We start from the raw sequence: 20526 nt of genomic DNA, 5'->3' as shown, positions 1-20526 counted from the left end.
TGTGGAGGCTCATGTCTCACCAAGTCTCTTCCCTCCTTTTTCTTTCTCCATCTTCTTCTCCCATCTTCCTTGCCATACCACAGCACTCATAAACTATGCTTCAGCCATAGTACTCTATCTTTAGACTCATAAACCCATTAACTCCTTCTCATTTCCTTTATCTGATAACTCCCATTGCCCTTCTTGTCTCAACTTAAAAGCAGCTAGAGGCTTCCCTGACCAATCTTGTCTCATGAGTTGTGTGCCTCTTCACTTTTTCCCCATGTAGACCATGTTTATCATTATGACAGTACTTATCACACCATATTACAGCTACCTGTTAATGTGCATGAACTTTCACATCCTTCTCACTAGTACATAAGATCCTTGACAATAGGGACAGGGTTTTCTTACTGCGATATGCTTAGCACCAAGCAGAGCACAGAAAAAGCATTCAAGATGTATTAACAAAACAAATGGACCAGTAATAAATATCTGTATTCCAAGGAGCACCCATGATAGAAAATGCAAAGGAAGTTCAGCTTAGAAAGTCTCTTTTCTCAGATATGATGGAATCAGACCTGAAAAGGGAAGATTTGAAAGCCTTTATTCTAAATCAGGCTCAGATTTACTGGTTCCCATAAGCTTAACAGGAATGGCAACTTAGAAATGCAGTTTTCCTTATGCTCTTTAGCCACCCTGATCTTTTATCAACCAGTTCTCTAGTGATTTCCTGTAATTGGTCTCCACGAGTAGACCATGAGCTCTGTGAAGGAATGAACCATGCCCTCATTTGTCCTCTTGGATGCCCACAGGACACTTAGCCCTCTGTGCAGGACAGTGAGCTCAGTCACAGCAGATGACACATAAGACATCTGTGTGACCAGAGACAGAGCAAGGAGAAAGTCACTTCCACCTCAAACTACCCTGACAGTTAGGTAACAAACATGAGAACCTTTCCTGAGAGCACTTCTAGGGATGGAAGGAGTAGAGGAGAGCTTATCCTGAAACCCAAGGGCAGTATGTGAGAACAAACACTTGGAAGGGATGAGACAAGACCAGATAAAGGAGACTGCCATCTTAAAAATGAATATTGCTAACTTCTCATCTTGTTGGTCACCATAATTGAGGGACAGTCCATGTTTTAATAATGAAACGTGCATTGAGGTCCAATGCTGAATGCGAAACAAGACATCAAATGGGACAAAATAATTTAGCTACAAGAAATTGTTAGAGTAATATCATTCCAAGGCAACTCTGACCCAATTCCACTCCTCCTAGGTAAGAAAGTTAACACCTGGTACTCAGCTTGTTCTATAAGATGTCAAGAGGATCCAAGAAGTTCCAGAGAGTACCACCCAGAAAGAGAAAAGGCAAAAGAGCTAACGTAGAGCATTATTCTCCCATGTAAATAATGAAGGCCAGTATACAGGTATGGAGAAATGAGAGCGGTTCTGTTTCGAGAGGGACAGCCAGGACTCATTAGAAGATGATTTAAGAAAAGTGGATGATTCAGAATACTAATGAATAAAAAGTTTAAAAACAGTTTGTATTAGCTTGCTGTAATTAGATAAGAGACACATGTGAGGAACAATAACATCTATCATAAAAGGCCTTTTCTCTTTCTGTATTTTAGTAAGAAAATTAAACAAAATATATTAAGTATCTAAGAAAATATATATCTATATATGCACATGAGTAAATTCTATGTCCAAATATTAGAAATTAAAGACAAATGTATATTTATGTGTGGTCTGCTACATCCACTGTTGAAGCAATAAGGAGCATGACACAGAATAAATAGGAAATGCACTGAGAAAATGAAAATGCTACAGGTGATATTCACATTTTCTTGGTTCTGTCAAGGTGTATCTCAAGGCTGACTTGCTGGGGAGGGATGCTCTTTGGTTTTGCTCAGCCTTTTGTAAATGTATGACTTCACTCACCAAGTGATGAAGTGGGGAGTAGGGACACAGACGAGGGAAAGACCAATCACAACAGTCATTAGTAGGTGTGGTCAACGATGCCATCTTCACATGTCAAGTGCACACATATATGTTGTAATAATACCTCTCAAGTTCTTTATCTGTTGAAAGCTGCATGCTGATGCCTGTCCTGCTTACTCTATGAGATTGTTTGTGAAGATCAAATAAAAACACTGTGAAAGTGTGGAGCGTATAATGGTGTGCCTTGATCTTGCATCTTTTGAAGAGCCATTAGTATATTATCATAGAAGGAGGAGGGAGCAGTGAAATAATATCTGAGCAGGGCTTTTGGCAGCCCCCGAAAGATGACAAAGGAACGTGACACTGGCCAAAGCTTTTGGGGAAAGCTGATCCCTATCTAGACGAAGGCAAAGCTACCGACAAAATGTGGGAGTGATAGTGAGGAGAGGCAGTGCGTGTAGACCAGGGATGTGCCAGATCTTCCCAGGAGGTGATTGTTCCAACTAGGCCAGGGGACTAGATAGAAAATGAAGCCCACAGGGCCAGATTTTGATGTTGATTCTGCCAGAGTCACCCATACACACGCTTCCTGTGTCAATTCCTGACTCTAGAGTATCCTTTAAGAATATCAAAACAGTGAAAGAACCTCTGTGGCTTATGTAACATGTCCTACTGTGAACGGAGAAATTCAAGTGAATGGATAAGTCTGACCACTCTTTAGAGCATCTCTTTTGAGATAAATGTCACCAAAAGTGGGTTGGTGCACAATGTTACTGTTTTGCAGTATCTCTGCATCTAAGAACTTCAACTGTGACCCTTCATGGTGTTTGAAGACTTTCCTGAAATGTCTGACATTCTCCAAAGTATATTTCCTGTTAACCATGAGGGAAGTTCTATTTTCCTTTCTTAATGAACTGGGGACAATCTCTAGTACCCAGTACTATCCCTGTTAATATTATTTATCACTTCTTCTCTTGCATCCCACCAAAAATAGGCAAAGTCAGCTCCAATTGCCATTAGTGTGTGATGTTGAAATTCTGTACAGAAATAGCAATTTTCCCACCAAAACCTAGCCAGTGGATAAAATTATTAGAAAAAGCTAGAGAGTAGCTGAAATCAACTCCCCCACTGGGAATACCTGAATAGAATCTTCATTGTAGGAGGAAGCTTACATATGCTAGTTCAACATAACACAGGCCAGTATAGTCATCTCTAAGACTCTTACTTTGTTTCACTAATAATGTTATGTATCTATAGATTTAGGTCACATGATAAACAAAGTGAGATTAACCTGTACATCATTAGAAGCTGGGCTGGTACATCTGAACAAGGAAATAAAGAGAGATATTATTTAAAATAACTGATATTTCTAGCTCTATTTTAAACTCATCACCTTCCAGGGGCGCCTGGGTGGCGCAGTCGGTTAAGTGTCCAACTTCAGCCAGGTCACGATCTCGCGGTCCGTGAGTTCGAGCCCCGCGTCGGGCTCTGGGCTGATGGCTCAGAGCCTGGAGCCTGTTTCCGATTCTGTGTCTCCCTCTCTCTCTCTGCCCCTCCCCTGTTCATGCTCTGTCTCTCTCTGTCCCAAAAATAAATAAACGTTGAAAAAAAAATTTTTTTAAAAAAATAAACTCATCACCTTCCAGTGGCAATGCCAACCCCCTTTAAAAAATAACAATACTGTTTTATTCATAATTTATTTATGACAGCTAGTGTAGTTTAGATAGAATATTAGGTAGCTGATATAATATGTATTATATGTATTAATATGTACTATATGTAACATATAGTACATATTATATCAGCTACCTAATATTCTATCTAAACTCTCTAAACTATCTAAAATACAATAGAAAGATATCCAGGTATATTTTTTAAGACTATAAATAGGACAGAGCATGATCTTAGTTGTTATAAATATAAAATATAGATGTGCATAAAAGAAAGTTTATAAGGATATCTAACAAAATGCTAATATTGGTTTTCTCTAAATCATGAGATTATAGATTTTTTCCCTTAATTAAATTTTCTAATTTTCTACAGCAAGAATTTTTTAAGTGTATTTATTTATTTATTTTGAGAAGTGGGAAGAGGGGCAGAAAGGGAGAGAGAGAATCCCAAGCGGGCTCTGCACTGTCAGCACAGAGCCCAATGGGGGGCTTAATCTCACAAACCATGAGATCATGACCTCAGCCAAAATCAAGTCAGACACTGAACCGACTGAGCCACCCAAACACCCCTACAACAAAAATATTTTTAAGAGGATAAAATGGGAAGAAAGGTATTAGTTCTAGCCAAAACATTTGAAAACTCAAAGGTTTTTTAAGCACACACATTTTCATCACAGCCCTCTCATTCTCCAGCACCCACCATCAAAGATAAATTGTTTCATACAAAAAATGCATTATAACTTGGCTCTCAGAAATTCTCTAAAAATTAAAGTCAGAAGAAGAATAAAATTCATACACAGATAGAGACTATTTTCTGTATACAGAGAGTTGGACTATTGGACAATGGCTTTTATCTGCCCAGTGATATGCAAAAGCTATATTCAGGAAGTAATATAATCAAAAGAATTGAGAGATGGAGAAAGATAGTATACCTCTTGGGCGAGTTTTATCACAAGAAGTTATGAAATCACTATGTAGGCCACAAGTTGCAAACTTGTTACATAAATTCTATAAGGGAAAATGGTAGGGGAAACATTTGTCTTAGAGAGCTAGGTCCCGTGCACTTAAAATGAATAGCTCCTCTGAGAACAAAGCCCTTAGTTACAAATGTACAGGACAGAGTAATTTGGCAGAAGTTACAGGTTTCCAACAAAAGGTCACAGCATGGGATGTGGAGCCGGAGAAAAGGTATCAGTCCCCTTGTGAGGAGTGGCCTTGGGGAGGAGCACGGAGAGGAGGCTGTTGAGGGGAGCCATTCCATACCAAACTGATCTTGACATAGATCACATTCAAAAACATTGGTCTGAAACAAACCAGCGTAAAATACTTTCCTTTTTATCCCTCCATTATACCAACAGATTTGGAGGTCATAATATAACTCATCTTTCGTTGAGAAGAGGCCAAGAGAAAATGCCTGGCCAAGGGGAATCCACATCCCAAAACACAGCCCTAAATTTCCTTCACACCTGCTAGTTTTTCAATGACTCTTCATGCTTCTCCCTGAAATGCATCCTCTCTCTTAGCAGAGATGACATCACTTATATGGTATCAAACAGGTTCTTCTTTTCTTTTCCTTTCATGCTTTTTATTCCCCTCAACTTTGGCAAAACTTTAGTTCTTGTTTGTTTTCAGTTGTTCAGCTTCAATCCTGTTTGGGAACTTGGCCAATCAGTAGGAGCGGCTAAGCTACACAACTTAGCTTCCTCCACCAGAGCCTGAAAGATGTCTTTGCTTTTGATTTAAGCACAACTTTTGTGGGGGATGTGTCGAAATCACTGACCCACAACTCAGAGGCACAAATGTTTGAAGAATTAATTAAGTCAATCCTTCCACGAGACAATAGACAAGGAACATAAAGACATAAATTGATTCATTTCATGTAATCAATTCCTGTATCAGGAAATAGACCGGCACAGTAGAGAAAACTTTGGAGTCAGACAACCCTGGGCTTCCATCCAGACTCCATAGCTTGCCAGCTGCCTGAAGGTGGGTAGCAATTTAAGAATCCTTAGCCTCTATTTTCTCAAATGTGAAGTGGGTCCAACAGTTACCTTGCAGGACAGTATCTGAATGAGAAAAAACTAATGGCTCTAAAGGCCTAGCAAGGTATCTCAACTATAGTAGAGTCTTAAAACATAGTTTAAAGGTTTGAGGAAAAGGAATCTAGAAGTCTAATGATCAATGGAATCTATGGTGGAGACATTTGAACAGTTGGGAACAGAGCATGAAGTAACTAATGATGGTGGGGAAAGCCTTATATGCTTTCATATAAGACTCAGACTGTAACTCTGAGTCCATTGTCTCAGGTGCGAGTCATCTCTTCTCTCCGGGCATTGTTTTTTTCACATGTATAGGAGGGGACTGAACTACTTGGCCCCCCATATTCCCGACAGCTCTGTTAGTCTAAGACTACACACAGGCCTGATTTGGAGCCCCCATTCTAAATCCAAGTGGAGAGCTAAGAGACCATTTTCTTTTTTTTCTTTTTTTATTTTTTTTAATGTTTATTTATTTTTGAGAGAGACAGAGACAGAATGCGAGTGGGTTAGGGGCAGAGAGAGAGGGAGACACAGAATCCAAAGCAGGCTCCAGGCTCCGAGCTGCCAGCACAGAGCCCGATGCGGGGCTTGAACTCATGAGCTGTGAGATCATGACCTGAGCCGAAGTCAGACGCTCAACCGACTGAGCCACCCAGGTGCCCCTAAGAGGCCATTTTCAAAGCAGGTCAAATAGCAAAAATAACAAGGTTGGAATATATCTATTTTGATCACCTTTATCCCAGCACAAATCACAACTTTATAGTCCTTTACAGTCCTATTTATAGAGAATCACATCTTTAAGAGCACCAGGGATAAGAAATCAATAAGAAGAACAAGTTACTAGCTTGTGTTGGTTTTGGTTTTTAATTCAACAAGCAAGAAACACTGAATGGTGGGAACTTTAGAACTTCTTGCCCGGTTTCAGTAGTTGTTCCCTTCAACCAGTGAGGGTGTCACGTCAGAGAAGATGCCCTTGCTAGGCTGGGGCTTCCTCCTGCCCACCTGGCCCATTCAAGTTCAATTTCTCCTCCCACACCAGCCAACCATTATGTTGTGGGTCATGGTCTTTTCTCCACTCTCTGTGATGACCTAGCTATAACTTCCTGGATCCCTTCACATTGTGAAATCTTCCATTTAGAGCTTATCTCACTTAGAACAAAGGATTTCATCTTTGTCAGTTGACACACAATGACAATTCAAAGATGAATCAAAACTAGATCTTCTTGTGAAGTTTAGAGCCTCATAGAGAGGGTAATGATTTAAGCATTGATTCTAAGTTAGATAGGATTAAAATTAAAAGCATTTATGGTATCAAATATATGGAATATATATAGAATATAATGCAATCGTTAGACGTCATATGTTTAAAACAGTGAAATGACATACAAAAATTCACGGAATAGGGACACTTGCGTGATTCATTCGGTCAAGCAGCTGACACTTGATTCCAGCTCAGGTAGTGATCTCATGGTCATGAGATCAAGCCCCACATCAGGTACTGTGCTGAGCATGGAGCCTGTTTTGGATTCTCTCTCTCCCTCTCTCTCTGCCCCCTCCCCTTTATTCCCTCAAAATAAATAAATAAACTTTAAAATAACTCACAGAATAATGTTAAGTTAAAAAGCAGAGTCCAAAGCTATATATAACCTATGTTTTTAAAAAAATTTTTTAATGTTATATTATTATTATTATTATTGTTATTGTTATTATTATTTTGAGAGAGAGAGAGAGAGACAGAGAGTGAATGGGAGAGGGGCAGAGAGAAAAAAACAGAATCTGAAGCAGGCTCCAGGCTCTGAGCTGTCAGCACAGAACCTGACGTGGGGCTGTAACTCAAGAGCCATGAGTTCATGACCTGAGTCAAAGTCGGACGCTCAACTGACTGAGCCATCCAGGCACCCCACTACAGTTCTATTTTTAAAACCTGAAATATATATAAATAAGCAAAGAAAAATACTAGAAATTAACATTGAACTGTTAAAATGAGCTTCTCTAGGAGGAGGAGGTTGTAAAAGATGTCACAGCATAAGCCTGTAGTCAAGTATTAAATTGACATGAAAAGATATATTATTATGAAACAGAAGTTCAGATTATAAAATATTATATTAAAAAATCACCCACACATGTATTAGAAACACATGCACCAAAATGTTATGAATGATTATCTCTGTATGACTGGCTTATGGATGATTTTTACTTTCTTTTTACATTTTTCTAAATTTTCTAACTTTTTTTTGCATTGAACATATATTATACTTAGGATTGAGGGAATAAAAATGTGAAAAATAATGTTTCAAGATGTATATCAAGTAAATAAAAGTCAGAGTTATAGGGTTATGGGTCAAAAGGACTTTACTGAAATATAAGAGTAAACATCTAGGACCTCAGAAAACTGTGGGGAAAGAAAAGAGGTAATCGTACAAGAAATCTCATCAAAGGTAATGGTGACATAGGGAGCTTGGAAGGGCTCCATCCTAGTCAGAGATCATTATACCTGTGGGCTATGGAAATAGACTTGCTTCTAAAGTCCTTCTAATGGTTCCGCCCTACCTCCTTAAGGAAGCTTCGCTGGCTATCCAAACTCACTTGAGATATGGGTCTGGTCAACAAAATGAAGCATTACCACCAGCACCATAAGCTAAGTACTCCTTTCCCTCAGAGGCACTATAGGCTCCTCTAGGTTAGAAACCATTCTTTGTGCTGCTTTGTATTCTACCCCAGTATCAACACCCTATGCTCTCAAGAGAAGTATGCTTAATGAATGTTTATGGTATATACCACATGGGATATGGCAGTAGGACAAGGGCAGAGGAGCAAGGGGAAACTGAAGGTAATAAGACTAGCACTACCCAACACCCACATATGGCCTTGATGACAATGGTTCAAAGAGATTTTGATGACTTGACAATGTTCAAGTCACTGTATTGATAGAAGTTCATCTACAGGGACTGATGCTTATGATCATTTGGAACCATTGAACTCTTCTTATTATATTGCAGGTCATACACAAAAGCAAAGGAAGGAGAAGAAATCTTCTCCTAAGTCTACCATGCAAAGAAAATGAAAGTAGACAATTTGGATGCGTATCCTTTAAGACTTCTACTTTTATCTGTAGATAGTATCTTTTCTTTTACTTCAAAAATGAAGACATGTTGTAAATATTGTTTCAAAATCTGCCTTTTACACTTAAGATATGGAGTAATACATTGTACATACACTTAATATATTGAGTATACTGTGTGCCAAACACTTGTCTTTAACTGCATTGGCTCATTTCAAGCTCACCACAGCCCTGTGGTCCAGGTATTAGAATTATCCTTTTTACAGGCTAGGACATTGAAACTCAGAAAGACTGAGGAATTTGCTCAGGGTCACACAGTTAGTAAGTGATAAGAGTTCTAAGTTGATCAAAGTTCTCTCAAACCTCAGGCCCTGTTTTATACCACTATGCTAAACTACTCAGTTAATAAATAATTTCCTACAACAGGATATTACTGGCTGTGTAGGTTCTGTTATGCAATCATCTATATTTTTTTGAGTCATGCCCTATTGTTTTTTATTCATGTTGCTGCTTTTTTACCTTGTTTTTTTTTTAATGACTATGATCCTCATAGGTAAAACTTTTCAAAACCCTTCCTTTTTTCAGAGTCTAAGAGTTTTGCACTCTAAGTGTTCTGTATACGTGGCCAAATTACCCCTCTCAGAAACGTTGTATAATTTGTCTCTGTAGAATATGAAGCTCACTTGTATGGGAAATCTAAAACAACAACAACAACAACAACAACAACAACAACAACAACACCACCCTAAAAGAAAAACAAAAAATCATGTTCACAGATGGAGATTGGTATTTACCAGAGGTAGAGGTTGAAGGGTGGGTAAATCAGTGAAAAGGATCAAAGGTACAGATTTCTAGTTATAAAGTAAACAAACCATGGGGATGTAATGTGCAGCATGGTGGCTACAGTTAATAATACTTTATCGCATATCTGAAAGTTACTAAAAGATCTTAAAAGTTCTCATCACAAGAAAAAAATCTTGTAATTACGTATGCTGAAAGTCATTAACTAGACTCATTCCAGTGATCATTTCACAACATATACAAGTATTGAATCACTACATTGTGTACCAAAAACTAATATGTCAATTATACTTCAATAAAAATAACAAAAAAAACCCCATATATCCAATTTTCCTGCATGTCAGGAGAGAATTTTGTAATTTAAAAAAATATATGTTTTGCAATTAATGGTTTCAATGAATCCAATATTTGCTTTAACTTGCAATGCTTTAAGGGTGAGATTGAAAGGTTGAGTGTGTCTGTGTATGTTTGGACAGTTTTATTAGCTTCACAGTTTTTGTCTTAACACAAAATTCTTCATTTTATTAAATACATTAATAATTAAACAAATGTTTATAATGTCAACAGATCTTAATTATTACACCAGCTCTACTGAAAGTTATAGGTGTATGTAATGATGGTGTAAAATTTTCAAAATAGACACATCAGTTAATAAAGGTTTGCGTATCCCTGACTACAGAACGAAATGAACCACACCAGCTGGCTTCAAACATTGCAGGTATGATTGCCTAACTCGGTAATTCTACATATAAGAATATCTTGAACTTGGTACTCTATTTTTTTCCTGTGTGACATAGATTAATCTCCATAGTGGAACTGTACATAGTGCAAAATGTTTCTCTTAGTTAATTTGAATGCATTTGGGGGAAACTTCTCTATGCCAAGCACCGTGCTGGGGGAAACAGAGAAATGGAGACCAGAAGAAAACCTGCAAATACGATTTCTATTCTTAAGGAGTAAATTGTCTATAAAAGAATCAGATCTGTCAATAGGTAATTACAAGATGGCTGGATAATGACCTAGAGAGTAATCTGTATAAAGTGCAAAGGAACATTCTAGGGGTGGTGCAGAGTCATGCTGAGCCATAGCCACCAAGCACCCAGTATGACCCACCACTAAAAGGTAAGGGTTACATTTTACTCTAGGAGTTGCCTTTTGGTTCCATGAATGATGGGAAAGAACAGCTGCCACTGGGGAAGACAAATGCTATGCAAAGCTTTTTCTTCTAAGCATGCATTTGCCAGGGCTGCATCAAATAATATGTGTTTCAATGGGTCCCTGCTTAGAGTACTAATGTCCCAGTTGGGACCCAGGTAGTGTTGAAGACCCAGATATATATGGTTGGAGCTCCGTGTAAAGAGGAATAACTTTGACAGTGTATGACCTTCAAGTGGAAAGAAAGCAGCAGACAATATTAAGGATGTATGGTGTCAGTAAAGAGATATAAATTCACTATTAGAGGAAGAGATTGATATGAGAATCCATCCAACATTGCAGGCATATGAAATTGCATTCTTATCCTCCAGCATGGTTCAACACATGAAGTCCTGTGTTGACCACACCTGGAAGACTCTTCCCAAACGTTACAAGTATTCACTGATACGGATGCTGAGCTCTTGTTTCCTCCCATGCCCCCAGACATCCTACATCTGGTATGACAGCACCTGCAGTTCAGAAGGCATTGCTGTCAAGTGTGAATTTCCTGGACCGTATGAAAGGTGTTTAAACAACTACAAAGTGAAAGTTTTGTAGAGCTTTCTAGAGAGTTCTAAGGCTATACATGATCTTTGAAATTGTGTTTAGTATGAGGCAGTGGCAGAGAAGAGAACAATGAATTTGACTCGCAGAACTCAGATTTGAGTCCCATCTCTCAGCAGTGTGCTGTATGATTTTGGGCAGATGACTTCAACCCGTGAGCCTTATTTTCTTTCCCTGAAAAAATTGAAGATGATTACTTACCCCTACTAAGACTACTTCACAGAGGTAGAATAAAGAAAATACTGTATGTGTATCAGTAAGTTACAAGCTCTATAAAAGTACATTTCTATAATTCCCTCCCATCTTAAGGGGGAAAAAAAGCCTCCCTCTTTCCCCTCCATGTTGTTCCCATTCTCTCTGGATCCCTCTACCTATAAGCTCTTCGAAAAGAACGTCCTATATTCACCAGCTCCAATTTCTCTTATTCCATTCTCTCCTGATCCTACCCAGCCACACTGCTTGTTACGTGTTCAGATAACTAACATCATCTCTCTCCACCTCTCAGTAGCATCTGTGCCGTCTGACCACCCTCTTCTCCTTGGAAAGCTTCTGCACTTGGACCCCAGAGCACATGGTGCTCACCTAGTGTCGGCCCTCCACTCTGGCTGCTCCTTCTCCATTTTTCTCTTGGTTCCTGTGGAACCAGAGGAAAAAATAGAGGGTAGTGGGAATAGAAGGTGTGGTCTGCTCCAGGGTGCAGATGGTATAGGGGTGCACTATCCATGGAAAATATAAATGAAAAATGCTTTTCATTATTACCGTGTGCTAGGGGTTCTAAATAATTTCAGTGGTAGAAACCTCTTCTCTGCTGACATAGAGCTGCTCCCGCCATGCCTTTTCCCTTTTGGTACACTGTTGACTGGACTCTCCTCACCTCCCTAACCCAAAACCTTGCAGCATCCAAATCAGCCACTCAATCAATTTCTCTCATTCTCTCTCTCTCTCTCTCTCTCTCTCTCTCTCTCTCTCTCTCTCTTTCATCTATACTAACTCCTTTGATGATCTCATTTAAAAAAAATTTTAACGTTTTTATTTATTTTTGAGACAGAGAGAGACCAAGCGTGAGTAGGGGAGGGGCAGAGAGAGAGGGAGACACAGAAGCCAAAGCAGGCTCCAGGTTCTGAGCTGTCAGCACAGAGCCTGACGCGGGGCTGTAACTCGTGAACTGTGAGATCATGACCTGAGGTGAAGTCAGACGCTTAACCGACGAAGCCACTCAGGCAGCCCTGATGATCTCATTTAATTTCATTGTTGTAAAATCATGTATATATTGATTACTTTCATTTTTTATCTTCAGCTCAGATATAATCACTGAGCCCCAGATTTGTATATTAACTCACTACTCGACATCTCTAACTTAACCTGTCCAAAAGTAATCCAGTGTTCCTTCAAAACTCAGTGCTCTCATGGTCTTCTCTGTCTCAGATATAAGGCCAGTGCTTTCTACGAGTTGCTCAGCAAAAGTCTTAGAGTCATCCTTAGTTTCTTCCTGTCTCATTATTCCCCATTCAGTCAATCTCAACCACACAATTAAAACACATGTCATCTCCACCACTAGCAACTTGTCCAAGCTTCCACATCACTCATCTGGATTATAACAGTTCCTCCTTAATGAATCTCCCTGCTTCTGCCCGCCTTCTCATCACGCCACCCTCATCTATTCTCAACACCCAGACCAAGGGATCCCTTTGAAATGTAAGCCAAACCATGTCATTCCTCTGTCCAAATTCTGCAAATGGCTCCCATCATACTCAGAGTGAAAGTCAAAATCCTTATTGTGTCCTACTGGGTCTGCATTATTGTCGTCTCCATCCCCACTCCCACCATCATCTTTCTTACTCCATTTCCAAAGGTTTTTCCACTGAGTTCACTGTATGCATTTTTCTTTTAAGGGGCCAAGCAGACTGGCTCCAGTTTCAGGACCTTTGCACTTGCTCTTCCAGACATCTGGAATGCTGTTTCCTCAGTTATTTACATGGCTCATTCCCTTGTATCATTAGGATCTTCACTCAAGTAACAACTTATTTCTTCCTAAGCACCCTTTCCAAAATCTCAACTCTCCAAGACCTCCTATCCTTTTCCCTATTTTTCCTCTATATCTCATATATTGTCTATTTTACTGATTAATGTGTTTGTTTTCCATCTGTCTCATTAGAAACGTAAGCTGCTTGATGGCAGAGATTATTTCTCTCTCTTCATTGCTGAGTTTTTCCCAAATCCTAGAACATATATTCAATAAATAGTTTCAAATGAATGAAACTTGAAGAGATGTTTGTTTTGAACAGATATTCAATAAATGGCTTTAAAGGAATGAAGTTTTTTCAGATACATCATTTTACTCTGTGTCATATCACCTACCTACTTCCCTTGAAGCCCGGGTCTTTGAGATAATTCTGAAACAATCTCACACACAACCATGCACATAAAATGAGAAAAGTTTGGTTAATTACACAAATACCTGGGGTATGTGCAGAAATATTGTTCTGGTGACGAGTGGAGTCCTTTACAAAACTAAAACCTTCCCTTCAACCCATCAGGAATGCTGTAAGCCAGAGTAAAACATTCATATATTTGTGGAATTCTCCAGCAGTGTTTTAATGGAAGAGTGTAGGGCTAGGACATCCAAGAATTTTCTATAACTATTCCTTAGGATGTGACTGCTTCCCAGACCAAAGGAAAAAGTCTATCAACTAAAAATAATGCTCCACATCCCACAAGTTAAGAACTTACGCAACATCACTTTCCTAACTTTCAGATAACCCAGAGGAATAAACTTGCTTTACAAAAAGAAAAGAGAGAAAAATCTTAACCATGTTTTTTTGGTCCAAATATTCCTTACAAGTTTCTCAACGAGTCTTTTTTAAAATTTCATCCATTTTTATAATCATTCTGTATATTACTACTTTGCCTCTCTCCCTAAGCATCTGATACTGTCCATTGTGTTTAGAAGCACTCAATTCTGTTTTTACCCCTTAATTCTTTTGAAAAACTTAAAACTAAGGTTAGTGATACCTACACAAATGTTCTGTCCTGCCAGATTATAGATTTTGATAGCCATGAACTGGGATTAAATGTCTGGTCAATAGTTGCTATGTTCCTCAAATCCATCGTGTTGTGTCTGACCTTAAGCCCGTAGCCTGTCACTTGGCACCCAAGATCTGGTGTAGACCCACATTTCTAGTCTCGATTCCCCCAGGCCCACTGGGGCTATATATAGCTACAACAAATGTGCGTGCACTCTCTTTCTCTAGCTCTCTCTCTCTCGTACAGATAGTATCTTCTCAGAGAGCACTGACTTATGAGTTTGCTTTAATTTTTCTTTTACTAGAAACTCTTCCCACCTCTATCTGTCCAAAGCCCACTGCAAATGCCATTTCCTCCTTCTAACCAACCTGATGGCAGCCTACAGTTTCCATGAATATCTCTTTACTCAGTGAAACCAACAACATTGGCTTTCTTCTTCTTGCAGCATTTATGATATCTTGCGTTATGGTTATTTATGTGAACACTTCCATTATTAGTAAGCCCCTTTGGGGAAGTTTCATTGCTCTTCACCCCTAAATCCCCCAGCCTAGGGCGATATACACCATAAGTGATCAAGAAGTGATTATTTTATTAGTTAATGGATTATAGAAAACATACTATTGGGCTAGTTTCCAGAATTTCAGCAATTTGCTCTGTATTCTTTGGGAATGCGGGGCATTGTGGTGCATTCTATGTGTTATCATACATCATAATTTCTTTTCTTATGTTTATGACATTGATCTATTGAGTAAAGAGTATTATCCTGCACTTGTCAATTTTTCTCTTATAGGCACCTGGAGGTTATGCTGGAACTGTGTCAGGTAGTTGAATACTTAAGCTCTTAAGTCACTGAGCTTCGACATCTGGCTTAATATCCTGGGTAGGTATGAGGGCCAATGGCATGATCTGCTGAAGTCATCATTTCTCTTCCTACCTCTCAAATAACAAGAGGCTAGGGCCAAAGAATTAATTTCACCTCTTCCCTGGTGACATTGATCTGTGGTCTGGCCTATCATTATACGGAACTAGGTTTCCCTTGAAACAGAATGATTTGAGCACATGACAGACTGGAAGAGACCAGCACTGACAAATGCAAATCCTGATAGCTGAAATCAGGTCCCACAGGGATATGGAGAATTGGAGAATACATGCTTCATCTACAAGAAACACATGTTGCCCAGACCCTGCCGATGTGTTTTCCATGTGAGTATGTGGACCCCTATAACCAGACTTTCTGATCTTTCTGAAGAAAAAAAAAAAAAAAAAAAAAAGAAATTTCAGATATATCAACCTGAATTTTTACAAGGAATTTCCTGGATGTTAAATATTTACAACTGGTTCAATTTTGTTTACCACAGTACCACAAAAAAAACACAGCCGAATGCTGGGCCCACCTGTAGATTAGATTCTAATCTAATTGTAGATTAGATTCTACAATTCTGATTTAAAGATCAACCGGCATTACAACCATCTGAATGGAGTGACGCCTTTTTAGAAGGATCAACGATCTTTAGAAGATACAAAGACCTAGACTGGCTGAAGAGAAAGAAGACGCCACCAGTACTTGCAAATCTCCTAACCTTACACCTAAGAAGAAGTTCCAGAATTTGGCTGAAAGAAAGATTCCACAAGAACCAAGTTAATAAGGAGAGAGGCTTTTCTAGACAAGTCCCCTACTTTACAGGGCATTATATTTCCCCTGAATGCTAAAGGACAAAGCACTCTAAAACTTTTAACCGAAAGACATCGTAAAGGACATCTGGGTACAATCCCCAAAATGATACAGCTCCTGCTTCTGCTCTGGGATGCCCTGCACCATTCCCTATGCATCATGGGCAGTGAGAAGGTAGGAACGTGTGTTTGACTGACAGCTTTAATGATCACTGGCTGTGTGGCCTTGGGCACATCGTGTCATCTTCCTGGGCCTTCGGTTTCTCTATTTTGAATAAGGTAATTGATTAAATGATTTCTTCAAGACCCTTACAGCCAGACAAACATTAAGAATATATAGAAATCTGCCAGAGATGGAGCTACGCAACCCACCGCATTGTGGTGGGCTCATGGGGGTGAATATTAGCACTGTCATAACAAACTCAAACAGACACACACGTGCGTGCACACACACACACACACACACACACACAGACACACACGAAACATTTCCTTCCACAACTAAGAATGATACAACCTTTTGAGCATGAAGGGAAAATTATAGCTAAAATTAGCAGCTTAAAAAATAAACTACATAATCACTGAAGATGAGATTTTCTTAAAACTATAGAACAATGAGATATAATGATAGCTGTCATAAGAGAGGAAATTGCAGGAGTCAATTTGAAAGGATTTGGGGGTGTTTCTCCCCCGTCGAGATCTGTTTTTCCACATACCACAGGAAGACTGAAAAGCTAAATATTTCCCTAGGGCTTTTGTGAGCTGCGTCTCATAATGCTCCTGCTGACATTAGGAGAGTGTCATCCAGCCCCAGATGCAAGCCTTCTTTCTCATACAGAGAGCTAGGGCAAGTTTCAGGCTGTATGCAACCATTTTCCACATCTGCATGTCACTTTCAAGTTTGCGAGGCCTCTTTACATACATATTCTTATTTGTTCTCTAGAAATAGTCCCTATTTGGTGAAGCCTATGTTTCACTATAAAATCTGTCTCCGATGAGTCCAAAAATATCCCTCCCAACCCGCCTGCAAGGAAATAACACCTTTTGTTTGTCGTTTGACAGTTCAGGAAGCCCTTTCACTTGTCTTGGCTTTTTGAGATAAGGTATGACCTGCTGGGTGGTACAGAAGAGGGAGAGAGAAGGAGGAATCAAATCTAATCTTGGCCTTAGCCTGCTGATCATACTTGAACAAATCACTTCAATTCACTAAGCCTCAGTTCACTAAGCCACTGAATAGAGAAAATTATACCTATCCTACTGCTCTTATAAGGCAGTTGAGGTCAAAATCAATATATAGATAAGTATGTCAAGTGATTTTATAGGCTGAAAAACGTTGGTCTACAAACCTCATCAACCCTGGGCAGTAAGGACAAATGGAGGACTTTCCAATGGTCGTGGAAAACTACAAGTCTAGAAGGAACTGCAAGTCAGTGGTAGAGGTGACCAGAAACCCAAGCCAGGGGGCAGGAGAAATAGATTCATAGAGAGAAACCCCATTTCTTTGCACCAGGGACAAGCCACCTGGCCTTACCTGTCTAGGCTGTGGTTGGTTCTCAGCACTTTTCTTTCTTTTCTTGGATGAAGAGGGTCAGACCATAGATAGCGGCCAGTGAAAGTGTAGTTGGTTCAGATGAAGCCTAACATGAGGGTGCCCTTGTGTTGCCACCCCCCAGTCTGAGCCCTGCCTCACCAAGTGGGTTGAGAGTTACCTGCTCAGCCTCAAACAAAGGGGCAAATGAAAGGATTGAGGATGTTTACAGGGTGGAACTCAACCTGTCAGAGACAGGTTTGTGGGTGGGGCCTTTCTTGTTCTACGGTGACACACCTCTCTCTCTCTCTCTCTCTCTCTCTGTCATCCCATTCTTTAAGAAGTCCTGGGTTGTGCTGCCAACTTCCTCTTTGACTGAAATCTTCTGATGGGGTAAGCAGGAACAGCCTCCTGTCCATTCCCCCATGACATCTGTATGCTCCCATTTAGCTGTAAGGAAGCATAAGCCTGAAGCCTTTGCTCCTATTATTAGTATTTTATGATGGACTTGATTTGTTGGCTATTTGTGATTTTGAGCATTGTTACTACTTTTGCCTCGGAAATGTAGAGGACATATAGAGCACTGTATCCCCATGAGAGCAAACACAAACACGTGTGCATGCAGAGTCTCTGGTCATTGTTTCTTTTAGGGTATTTGCCCCATGACATTGTTTTCCATTTAAGTGTATGTCCCTCTCATTAGACTGTGGGCCCCTTGAGGGTAATGACCACATCTTATCTTCCCCTCTATTCCCCATACTGTTCAGTGTGTAGCAAGTACAAAATACATGTTGAATGAATGATGATCAAAGAATATCTATTCAATGAATCCTATCTGCCATTTAATGGCTTTGCAACCTATGGCAAGTCATATGTTTACCATTCTGACCTTATCTCTTTGGTCATCTGTAAATGGAGAATAGCATTCTTCCTTCAGAGATGCTGCATTTGAACGGAAGCATTTGAGAATGAACTTAGGATAGGAATTGACATAGTAACAACTATAAGAAAATGTCATTGAATCATAATGAATTGATCTCAAAACCCAGATAAGACTTTTCTACATAGAGAGTCAATATAAAGTATGAGCAGTGAAAAGACATCATGTGTCCACCTGTCTTTTTACAGGCCTTCACCATGTCGAGGACATAACTTAGGTCTTCATCCAACAAGTAGTTAAATGAGCAACCATCTTGGCCATTGTCAGTTCTCCATGTAGACAAGCATAGAAAAATGAACTAGACCCAGTCTCTGGCATACAAAGCTCATTAAAATAAAATGGGTAGAAAATGGTGGGCACCCCAGCACCACGAATAGGATCTGAACAAGTGCTGAGGGAATCCAGAGGAGGGAGAATCCAGGAAGGCTTCACAGAGGAGGGGGCAGCCTTAGATCTGGGCTGTTAGGCGAGCTGGCATTGGACAAATGCAGATGGTAGAGCTGGATATAGATGTTAACTGTGAGATGGAATGAGCCATCCCTGATCTAACTGATTTATGCCCTCCTTACTATAGACCCCATGATGAAGAGAGAGTTTCACGTAAGTAGTATCTAGGTCACTCCACTTATACACCACAAAACTGCAGGGCAATTAGAAGTAATTGCAAGACTAATATTGTTACCATCTAGCATCAGATGGGGGCAAAGGAGAAGGAGTCTGAGAGATGTGATCCCAGCCCGGGACCAACCCACGCATTGCTGTTTGAAGCATGTTGTTTTAAAGGGCAAGAGACTCTGAAAAGACATCTATGTCCATGTGGCAACTGTCTAATCATCACCAGGCTTCCAGCGGCCATGGGATGCTTCTCTCAACTTGTGCTACGCTCCTGTGACTCTCTACCCAGCCATAACTGGGGCCGCAACAGTACAGCCAGGAGGGTCACAGCAGTTGGAAGAATGTCACACAGAAAACCTGGGCTCTGGGCCCTTGCCACCACTCCCTGGAATCGATTGGCAAGTAGCTCAGACTTTCTCGGTCCTCCGTTGCCTCTTCTGTGCAATGGGAATTATAACGCTGACCTCCACCTGCCTGCCTGGGCTGTCAAGGAAGACAATGAGATTCTGGAGGTGAGATGAGCTTTGTCAATGTTAAGTCCTGGCATGAATGTGCAGCACTGCTATGACAGGACATAGGACATCATGTGAGATTCACTTCACAGCTACCATCTTCAGTTATAGCAAAGGCTGCGTACGGGTCTCCTGGTGGATGACGTGGTCCACGGCCAAGGATCAGAGAATCACAGAACCATTTTGCAGGATACACACTTAGAGATCATTTCTCTTGGTGTCTTGTCCCTCTTCTCTCTTCTGTGACAGCCCTTACAATTTAATTCTATTTCCCTTTCCTTCAGTCCTGCTGTCACTGCCAGAGAATGTAAGCTGTTGCTAATTTGGGTTAGGAAATGCTGGTTTATTAGATCTCCCCTCCTGCCATTTTTCAGATGGGGCAGGGTGATACTGATGATCACCCAGCTGCCCTCTCCCTGACCTCAGCAGGGCCACTCTCTTACATCCACGTCTGTGGTGGCAGATGGGTAAGAGAAAGCACAGGTAAGCATGGATCATCCTCAGGCCCTAACCAGGACCACCACGCGCCCCCTCATGCAGAGAAGGATTGGTATGTAGACATGCACCCTGGACGCTTCATAAATTCTGTCTGTAAGAATCCCACATCCCTACTCCCCATCTCTGTTCCCTCCCCAGGAGTCTTCTGGGAAAGAGGAGCACCGGGATAAAGAACAGGCACTAGCAGGCATTGTTGAAGCAAACAGGAACCAGCAGGCAGGTCATCCGCCGAGAAATGAGGCAGTACGAGTTTCTTCTTCTCTTGAGTCCCACAGTACATCATAAGCATTACACATCACTGTGGCTAGTCTTCTCCCCTGATCCATACCTGCCTGCTGTCTCTAAAGGTAGGCGCCATGTCTTAAACATTCTTTTTAGGATCTGGCACAGGACAGTGGCAATAGAGGTGCTCAAGAGATATCAGATGGATGGATGGATGGATGGATGGATGGATGGACAGACAGACAGACAGGCAAATGCATGA

General features: G+C 40.3%; 1 protein-coding gene across 3 annotated transcripts in view; it reads right to left on the bottom strand.

The window, feature by feature from the left end:
* The window catches only part of TPRG1 (tumor protein p63 regulated 1), a 215739-nt gene that overhangs the window by 123603 nt on the left and 71610 nt on the right, over positions 1-20526 (bottom strand). The window contains exon 1 of one of the 3 annotated variants that reach the window (XM_040481076.1): positions 17481-17712. The exons of the other annotated variants lie outside the window; for them this stretch is intronic. The gene's annotated coding sequence lies outside the window, so the exon portion shown is untranslated. Of the gene's footprint in view, positions 1-17480; positions 17713-20526 lie in introns of those variants that run through there. 3 annotated transcript variants of the gene reach the window in all.

The sequence above is a fragment of the Herpailurus yagouaroundi genome, unplaced genomic scaffold (genome assembly GCF_014898765.1).
Source record: "Herpailurus yagouaroundi ecotype Mexico unplaced genomic scaffold, PumYag 159, whole genome shotgun sequence".
Lineage (NCBI taxonomy): Eukaryota > Metazoa > Chordata > Mammalia > Carnivora > Felidae > Herpailurus > Herpailurus yagouaroundi.
The sequence above is the reverse complement of the archived record's forward strand: the minus strand, read 5'-3'. Positions and strand labels throughout refer to the sequence as shown.